Here is a 10,155-nt window from a genome sequence, read left to right on the forward strand (position 1 = left end):
ACCCTTCCTAGCCACAGCAAAGGCTGTGATTGATGTTGACAGAGGAGAATTGATCATTCAAGTGAATGAAGAATCCTTTATGTTTAAAGCTCAAGGATATCCCTCTGTAACCATGGAGAGGAAGCATGAAGAGCTTCTCTCAAAACAGAGTCAAACAGAGCCCCCACAGTCAACCTCTAAGTTTGGTGTTGGGAGGCCACAACCAAATTCTAAGTTTGGTGTTGAACCCCCACATTCAAACTCTAAGTTTGGTGTTGGGAGGTTCCAATATTGCTCTGAATATCTGTGAGGCTCCATGAGGGCCCACTGTCAAGCTAATGACATTAAAGAAGCGCTTGTTGGGAGGCAACCCAATGTTATATTTATCAATTTTCCTTTTGTTATTTTATGTTTTCTATAGGTTGATGATCATGGGAAGTCACAAAATCAATTGAAAAAAGCAAAAACAGAATGAAAAAAAAAGAAAAACAGCACACCCTGGAGGAAAACTTGCTGGCATTTAAACGCCAGTAAAGACAGCAAATGGGCGTTTAACGCCCAGTCTGGCACCATTCTGGGCGTTTAACGCCAGAAAGGGGCACCAGAATGGCGTTAAACGCCAGGAAGGGGCAAGAAGCTGGCGTTAAACGCCAGAAATGGGAACCAGCCCGGCGTTTAATGCCAGAATTGGCAGAAGGAGCATTTTTGCTCGCCACTTGGTGCAGGGATGAATTTTTCTTGACACCTCAGGATCTGTGGACCCCACAGGATCCCCACCTACCCCACCACTCCCTCTCTTCTTCACCCATTCACCAATCACCTCAACAACCCTTCCCCAAAAAACTCCTCACCTATCAAATCCCACTATTCTCTTCACCACTCACATCCATCCTTCATAAAACCCCACCTACCTTACCATTCGAATTCAAACAACTTTCCCTCCCAAACCCACCCATTATGGCCGAACCATACACCCCTCTCCACTCCTATATAAACCCATCTTCACTCCTTCATTTTCACACAACCTAAACACTACTTCTCCCCCTTGGCCAAACCACAAAGCCACCTCAATCTCCTCCATTTTCTTTTTCTTCTACTCCCTTCTTTCTTCTTTTGCTCGAGGATGAGCAAACCTTCTAAGTTTGGTGTGGTAAAAGCATTACTTTTTGTTTTTCCATAACCATTTATGGCATCTAAGGCCGGAGAAACCTCTAGAAAGAGGAAAGGGAAGGCAAAAGCTTCCGCCTCCGAGTCATGGGAGATGGAGAGATTCATCTCAAGGGTGCATCAAGACCACTTCTATGAAGTTGTGGCCATGAAGAAGGTGATCCCTGAGGTCCCTTTCAAACTCAAAAAGAGTGAATATCTGGAGATCCGACATGAGATCCAAAGGAGAGGTTGGGAAGTTCTTACCAACCCCATTCAACAATTCGGAATCTTAATGGTTCAATAGTTCTATCCCAATGCATGGATCAACAAGAACCATGATCAAAGTGTGAACCCGGACCCAAAGAATTGGCTTGCAATGGTTCGGGGGAAATGCTTAGATTTTAGTACGGAAGATGTAAGGTTGGCATTCAACTTGCCCATGATGCAAGGAGATGAACACCCTTACACTAGAAGGGTCAACTTTGATCAAAGGTTGGACCAAGTCCTCATAGACATTTGTGAAGAGGGCGCTCAATCGAAGAGAGATTCAAGAGGGAAGCCGGTTCAACTGAGAAGGCATGACCTCAAGCCCGTGGTTAGGGGATGGTTGGAGTTTATCCAACGCTCAATCATTCCCACTAGCAACCGGTCCGAAGTTACTATAGACCGGGCTATCATGATTCATAGCATCATGATTGGAGAGGAAGTAGAAGTTCATGAGGTTATATCCCAAGAACTTTATAAGGTGGCGGACAAGTCCTCTACCTTAGCAAGGTTAGCCTTTCCTCATCTCATTTGTCACCTTTGTTATTCAATTGAAATTAACATAGAGGGAGACATCCTCATTGATGAAGATAAGCCCATCACTAAGAAAAGGATGGAGCAAACAAGAGATCCCACTCATCATGAAATCCCTGAGATTCCTCAAGGGATGCACTTTCCTCCATAGAACTATTGGGATCAAATCAACACCTCCCTAGGAGAATTGAGTTCCAACATGGGACAACTAAGGGTGGAGCACCAAGAACATTCCATCCTCCTCCAAGAAATTAGAGAAGATCAAAGAATCATGAGAGATGAGCAACAAAGGCAAGGAAGAGACATTGAGGAGCTCAAGCACTCCATAAGATCTTCAAGAGGAAGAACAAGCCGCCATCACTAAGGTAGACCCGTTCTTTAATCTCCTTGTTCTTTATTTTTCTGTTTTACGAATTTTCATGATTATGTTTATCTATGTTTGTGTCTTATGATCATTAGTGTCTTAGTGTCTATGCCTTAAAGTTATGAATGTCCTATGAATCCATCACCTTTCTTAAATAAAATATGTTCTTAATTGAAAAAGAGTAGAATTGCATGAATTTTGAATTTTATAACAGTTTAATTATTTTGATGTGGTGGCAATACTTTTGTTTTCTGAATGTATGCTTGAACAGTGCATATGTCTTTTGAATTTGTTGTTCATGAATGTTGGCTCTTGAAAGAATGATGAAAAAGGAGACATGTTACTGGGGATCTGAAAAACCATAAGAATGATTCTTGAAGCAAGAAAAAGCAGTGAATACAAAAAAAAAGAAAAGAAAGAGAGGAAAAAGAAAAAGAAAAATAAAGTCATGATCTAAGGCAAAAAGAGTGTGCTTAAGAACCCTGGACATCTCTAATTGGGGACTCTAGCAAAGCTGAGTCACAATCTGAAAAGGTTCACCCAGTTATGTGTCTGTGGCATGTATGTATCCGGTGGTAATACTGGAAGACAGAGTGCTTTGGGCCACGGCAAGACTCATAAAGTAGCTGTGTTCAAGAATCATCATACTTAACTAGGAGAATCAATAACACTATCTGGATTTTGAGTTCCTATAGAAGCCAATCATTCTGAATTTCAAACAATAGAGTGAGATGCCAAAACTATTCAGAGGCAAAAAGCTACAAGCCCCGCTCATCTAATTAATACTGATCTTCATAGATGTTTTTGGAATTCATTGCATATTCACTTCTTTTTATCTTATTTGATTTTCAGTTGCTTGGGGACAAGCAACAATTTAAGTTTGGTGTTGTGATGAGCAGATAATTTATACGCTTTTTGGCATTATTTTTAGTATGTTTTTAGTATGTTTTAGTTAGTTTTTATTATATTTTTATTAGTTTTTAGTTAAAATTCACTTTTCTGGACTTTACTATGAGTTTTTCTATTTTTCTGTGATTTCAGGTATTTTCTGACTGAAATTGAGGGACCTGAGCAAAAATCTGATTCAGAGGCTGAAAAGGACTGCAGATGCTGTTGGATTCTGACCTCCCTACACTCGAAGTAGATTTTCTGGAGCTACAGAAGCCTAATTGGCGCGCTCTCAATTGCGTTAAAAATTAGACATCCTGGGCTTTCCAGCAATGTATAATAGTTCATACTTTACCTGAGATTTGATGGCCCAAACAGGCGTTCCAAGTCAGCTCAAGAATTCTGGCGAAAAACGCCAGAACTAGCACAAGAATGGGAGTTAAACGCCCAAACTGGCACAAAGGCTGACGTTTAACTCCAAGAAAAGTCTCTACACATGAAAGCTTCAATTCTTAGCCCAAGCACACACCAAGTGGGCCCGGAAGTGGATTTTTATGTCATTTACTCATCTTTGTAAACCCTAAGCTACTAGTTCTCTACAAATAGGACCTTTTGCTATTGTATTTTCATCTTTTGATCACTTTAGATCTTTAGATCATCTTTGGATGTCTAGTTCTTAGATTATGCGGGCTGGCTTCTCGGCCATGCCTAGACCATGTTCTTATGTATTTTCAACGGTGGAGTTTCTACACATCATAGATTAAGGTGTGGAGCTCTTCTGTACCTCGAGTATTAATGCAATTACTATTGTTCTTCTATTCAATTCAGCTCATTCTTGTCCTAAGATATTCATTCGCACCCAATAACATGATGAATGTGATGATTATGTGACACTCATCATCATTCTCACTTATGATTCCTTAATCAGAATCTTCGTGGTATAAGCTAGAATTGATGGCGGCATTCAAGAGAATCCGGAAGGTTTAAACCTTGTCTGTGGTATTCTGAGTAGGATTCAAGGACTGAATGACTGTGATGAGCTTCAAACTCCTGAAGGCTAGGTGTTAGTGACAGACGCAAAAGAATCACTGGATTCTATTCCAACCTGATTTAGAACCGACAGATGATTAGCCGTGTTGTGACAGAGCGTGTTGAACAATTTCATTGAGAGGACGGGATTGTAGCCACTGACAATGATGATGCCCAACATATAGTTTGCCATGGAAAGGAGTAAGAAGGATTGGATGAAGACAGTAGGAAAGCAGAGAGACGGAAGGGACAGAGCATCTCCATACGCTTATCTGAAATTCTCACCAATGATTTACATAAGTATCTCTATCTTTATTTTATGATTTATTCATAAATCATCTATAACCATTTGAATCTGCCTGACTGAGATTTACAAGATGACCATAGCTTGCTTCATACCAACAATCTCAGTGGGATCGACCCTTACTCGCGTAAGGTTTATTACTTGAACGACCCAGTGCACTTACTGGTTAGTTGTGCGAAGTTGTGATAAAGAGTTGAGATTGCAATTGAGCGTACCATGTTGATGGCGCCATTGATGATCACAATTTTGTGCACCACTTCTGCAGGCGTTTTCTTTAGGTGAATGGATCCACCTGCAGAATGGTCCAATGACATCTTGGAAAACTCAGATAGACCGTAATAGAATATATCTAATATGGTCCATTCTGAAAACATGTCAAAAGGACACTTTTTCGTCATCTGCTTGTATCTTTCCCAAGCTTCATAGAGGGATTCACCATCTTTTTATTTGAAGGTCTGAACATCCACTCTAAGATTGCTCAACTTTTGAGGAGGAAAGAATTTATCCAAGAAGGCCGTGACCAGCTTATCCCAGGAGTCCAGGCTATCTTTAGGTTGTGAGTCCAACCATATTCTAGCTCTGTCTCTTACAGCAAAAGGGAAAAGCATGAGCCTGTAGACTTCTGGATCCACTCCATTCGTCTTTACAGTCTCACAAATCTGCAAGAACTCAGTTAAAAACTGGTAAGGATCTTCAGATGGAAGTCCATGAAACTTGCAGTTCTGTTGCATTAGAGCAACTAATTGAGGTTTCAGCTCAAAATTGTTTGCTCCAATGGCCGGAATGGAGATGCTTCTTCCATAAAATTTGGAAGTTGGTTTAGTGAAATCACCAGGCATCCTCCTTGCATTATTGTTGTTGGGTTCGGCTGCCATCTCCTTTTCTTGTTCGAAAATTTTAGAAAGGTTGTCTCTGGATTGTTGTAATTTAGCTTCTCTTAATTTCTTCTTCAGAGTCCTTTCAGGTTCAGGATCAGCTTTAACAAGAATGCCTTTTTTCTTGCTCCTGCTCATATAGGGAAGAAGAGAACAAGAAAAGAAAGAAGAATCCTCTATGTCACAGTATAGAGATTCCTTTATGTTAGCAGAAGAAGAAAGGGAATAGGAGTGAAGAAGAATGAATAGGTAGGGGTAGTGATTTGAGGTGAAGAGAGGTGAAGAGAAGTGTTAGTAAATAAATAAATAAATAGAAGAAGGGGAGAGGGAAGAAATTTCGAAAATAAATTTGAAAAGAAGTTAAATGATTTTTGAAAATAAAAGATAAGATAGAATTAAAATTAAAACAATTAATTAATTAAAAAGAATTTTTAAAAAAGGGATGAGATATTTTCGAAAATTAGAGAGGAAAAAGTAGTTAGGTGATTTTGAAAAAGATAAGAAACAAACAAAAAGTCAAATAGTTAGTTGAAAAATATATTAAAGTCAAATTTGAAAAGATAAGAAGATAAGAAGTTAGATAAGATATTTTGAAATTAAATTTTTGAAAAAGATAAAATTTTGAAAAAGATATGATATAAAAGATAAGATAACATAGATTTAATTTTTAAAAATTAATTACTTAACTAACAAGAAATTAAAAGATAAGATTCTAGAATTTAGAGATTGAACCTTTCTTAACAAGAAAGTAACAAACTTCAAATTTTTGAATCAATCATATTAATTGTTAGCATAATTTTCGAAAATTTGAAATAAAATTAAGAAAAAGATTTTTGAAAAATAATTTTCAAAATTTTCGAAAAAAATAGAAAAAATGAAAAAGATATGATTTTTGAAAAAGATTTTGAAAAGATAAGATTTTTAAAATTGAAAATTTGACTAGACTTGTAAGAAACAACTAATTATTAAAATTTTTTGACCAAGTCAACCCAAAATTTCAAAAATTTGGAGAGAAATAAGGAAAAGATATTTTTTGATTTTTGAATTTTTGATGATGAGAGAGAAAAACATAAAAATGACTCACAACATGAAAATTATGAATCAAAACTCATGATGCATGCAAGAACACTATGAATGTCAAGATGAACACCAAGAACACTTTGAATATCATGATGAACATCAAGAACATATTTTTAAAAAATTTTTTATGCAAAGAAAACATGCAAGACACCAAACTTAGAAATCTTTCATGCATGGACCCTAACAAACGAAAAATGCATATGAAAAACAACAAACAACACAAAACAAGAAAACATCAAGATCAAACAAGAAGACTTGTCAAGAACAACTTGAAGATCATGAAGAACACCATGAATGCATGAATTTTCGAAAAATGCAAGAAAATTTTTTTAAAGCATGCAATTGACACCAAACTTAAAAATTGACTCAAGACTCAAACAAGAAACACAAAATATTTTTGGTTTTTATGATTTTATGATTTTTTTGGTATTTTCTTTATTTATTTTCGAAAAAAAGGAAAAAATTTTGAAAATTTTTTGAAAATAAAACAAAAAGAAAATTACCTAATCTGAGCAACAAGATGAACCGTCAGTTGTCTATACACGAACAATCCCCGGCAACGGCACCAAAAACTTGGTGCACGGAATTGTGATCATCAACAATGGCTCCAATGACTTGGTAGCTCTCACACGTGAATTACACTTAGTCACAACTCCGCACAACTAACCAGCAAGTGCACTGGATCGTCCAAGTAATACCTTACGTGAGTAAGGGTCGATCCCACAGAGATTGTTGGTATGAAGCAAGCTATGGTCATCTTGTAAATCCCAGTCAGGCGGATTTAAATGGATTAAGAGATTATTAGTTTAAATAATGATAATAAAATAAATAGAAAATAAAAATAAAGTTACTCATGTAATCCAATGGTGGGAATTTCAGATAGGTGTATGGAGATGCTTGTCCCTGTTGAATCTCTGCTTTCCTACTGCTTTCATTCAATCACAGCACGGCTAATCATCTGTCGGTTCTCAATCAGGTTGGAATAGAATCCAGTGATTCTTTTGCATCTGTCACTAACGCCCAACCTTCATGAGTTTGAAGCTCGTCACAGTCATTCAATCCCGGAATCCTACTTGGAATACCACAGACAAGGTTAGACTTTCCGGATTCCCATGAATGCTGCCATCAATTCTAGCTTATACCACGAAGATTCTGATTAAGGAATCCAAGAGATATGCGCCCGGCCTAAGGTAGAACGGAAGTGGTTGTCAGTCACGCACGTTCATAGGTGAGAATGATTATGAGTGTCACGGATCATCACATTCATCAAGTTGAAGTGCAACGAATATCTTAGAATAGGAATAAGTCGAATTGGATAGAAAATAATAGTAATTGCATTAAAACTTGAGGTACAGCAGAGCTCCACACCCTTAATCTATGGTATGTAGAAACTCCACCGTTGAAAATACATAAGTGAAAGGTCCAGGCATGGCCGAGAGGCTAGCCCCCAAGATCTAAGAACTAAACATCCAGAGATTGAATAATACAATCAAAGGTGTCTAATAGACTAGTAAAAAGTTCTATTTATACTAAACTAGCTACTAGGGCTTACAGAGGTAAGTAATTGATGCATAAATCCACTTCCAGGGCCCACTTGGTGTATGTTTGGGCTGAGCTTGATCTATCTACGAGCTAAGGCTTCTTTTGGAGTTGAACACCAAGTTGTAACGTGTTTTGGGCGTTCAACTCCGGTTCGTGACGTGTTTCTGGCGTTTGACTCCAGACAGCAACATGGAACTGGCGTTGAGCGCCAGTTTACGTCATCTAATCATGAATAAAGTATGGACTATTATATATTGCTGGAAAGCTCTAGATGTCTACTTTCCAACGCCATTGAGAGCGCGCCATTTGGAGTTCTGTAGCTCCAGAAAATCCATTTCAAGTTTAGGGAGGTCAGATTCCAACAGCATCAGCAGTCCTTTGTCAGCCTTCTTATCATAGTTTTGCTCAGGTCCCTCAATTTCAGCCAGAAAATACCTGAAATCACAGAAAAACACACAAACTCATAGTAAAATCTATAAATGTAAATTTAGCATAAAAACTAATGAAAATATCCCGAAAAGTAACTAGAACCTATTAAAAACTACCTAAAAACAATGCCAAAAAGTGTATAAATTATCCGCTCATCATGCATTAAACTAAAGAGCTCTCAGATTATGAAATTTAGAAACAGATCAATTCAATATCAAAACAGAAATGTAGAGGTGTTGAAGAATCACAACAGCAAGAACTTAGATCATTCATGAAAATCCAAAAGAGGAATCAACAATTTCAATCGAACAATAAAAACAGAAGAGCAGCCAAGAGCTCAGCTCAATTGCAAAATAAAGTTGAAGATCTCAAGGAATCAAAGAGACTAGAAAATAAGTCTAGATCTCAATTACTTCCTTGATCCAATAACAAATAGATTGAAGAAGAAAGAAAAATGGAAGCAACGAATAAAAACTCAGATTCAACCCTTAATTCACTGAATTATGCAGCAAGAAAAAAAAAGAGAAATCTCAGAGGGGGAATGAAACAGAATTCCTTCAATTCTCCACCCAAGATTCAAAACAAAGCAAGGAAAACTAAAAGAGAGAGCTCTCTAATCCTAATGCTCCCTAGTGGAGCCATCCTCCTTATTGAAATGAAACTAATGCCTTTATATAGGCTTTTACAAAAAATGAAAAATGAAATTAAAATTCTAAACAAATTACAATTAAAATGAATTCCTAAGCTAACTGGTCCTTGTGCCTTTGAGTGGTGTCATGAGTTTTTCTTGCCTTTGGGCTTGTTGAATGGTTGATTTTAATTTGATTTTTGGACCATGAGTCACAGTCCCAGGGAAAAGCTCAGCTCTCCCCAAGAGCGCAGCTGTGGTGCTTGTTTCCTTAGCCCTTTTGGTGCGTGACAAGCTTTGCTTGACAAGGGAGGTAGCGCTCAACTCTTGGCAAGAGCGCAGCTTCCTCCTTGTCTTTAGTGTGCACTCCCAATTCGAACCTTGCTGGGAGCATTTTGGGGAAGCAAATTTCCTTTGAAGAATGGCACTCCTTCCTTGCCATCATAGGTTCGAACCTTGGCTGCTTCATTTTTTACCATTTCGTTGCATTTTCTTTTGTGTGCGAGCCCGATAAAGCTCTCCATGAGAGCTCTGAGCTCTCCAAGTGAGCGCTCCTTTGCTTTGGAGTGAGGCTCCAGCTTCGAACCTTGGTGGAAGCATTGGCTGATTTTTTTGCTTGTTTTTTGCCCTTAAAGATGCTTTCACTGATGTCACAATTTCATGCCAAATATGGATTGTCATATATCGTTAGAGAGCTCTGAATGTAAGCTTTCCAATGCAACTAGAAGCATATTAATCGGACATTTGTAGCTTAAGTTATGGCACTTTGAAGGAGGCTTGGTCATGCAGTGAACGCCCAGATTTTAACTTAGCGAAATTTCTTGCCTCCAAGCTCATTTTTATTGTACGTCAAAGCTAGGTTCATGGGTAGAGCCGAGCTTTGAGTGCTGATTGCCACTCTCCTTTGATTTGGTCATGGGCCACGCTTCTAAAAGCGTGGCCTAAGGCTCCAAAGTGTGCTCCAACTTCAAAGTGTGCCCCAAAACTCTTTTTTTTTCTCCTTTTTGGCTTATTTTGTGCTTCTTTGATTCTCTTTCTTCTTATTTCCTACAAGATTTATAAAATTAAAAGGTCAAAGAAATATACCAAT

This window comes from Arachis duranensis, chromosome 4, assembly GCF_000817695.3.
Source record: "Arachis duranensis cultivar V14167 chromosome 4, aradu.V14167.gnm2.J7QH, whole genome shotgun sequence".
Classification (NCBI taxonomy): Eukaryota; Viridiplantae; Streptophyta; class Magnoliopsida; order Fabales; family Fabaceae; genus Arachis; species Arachis duranensis.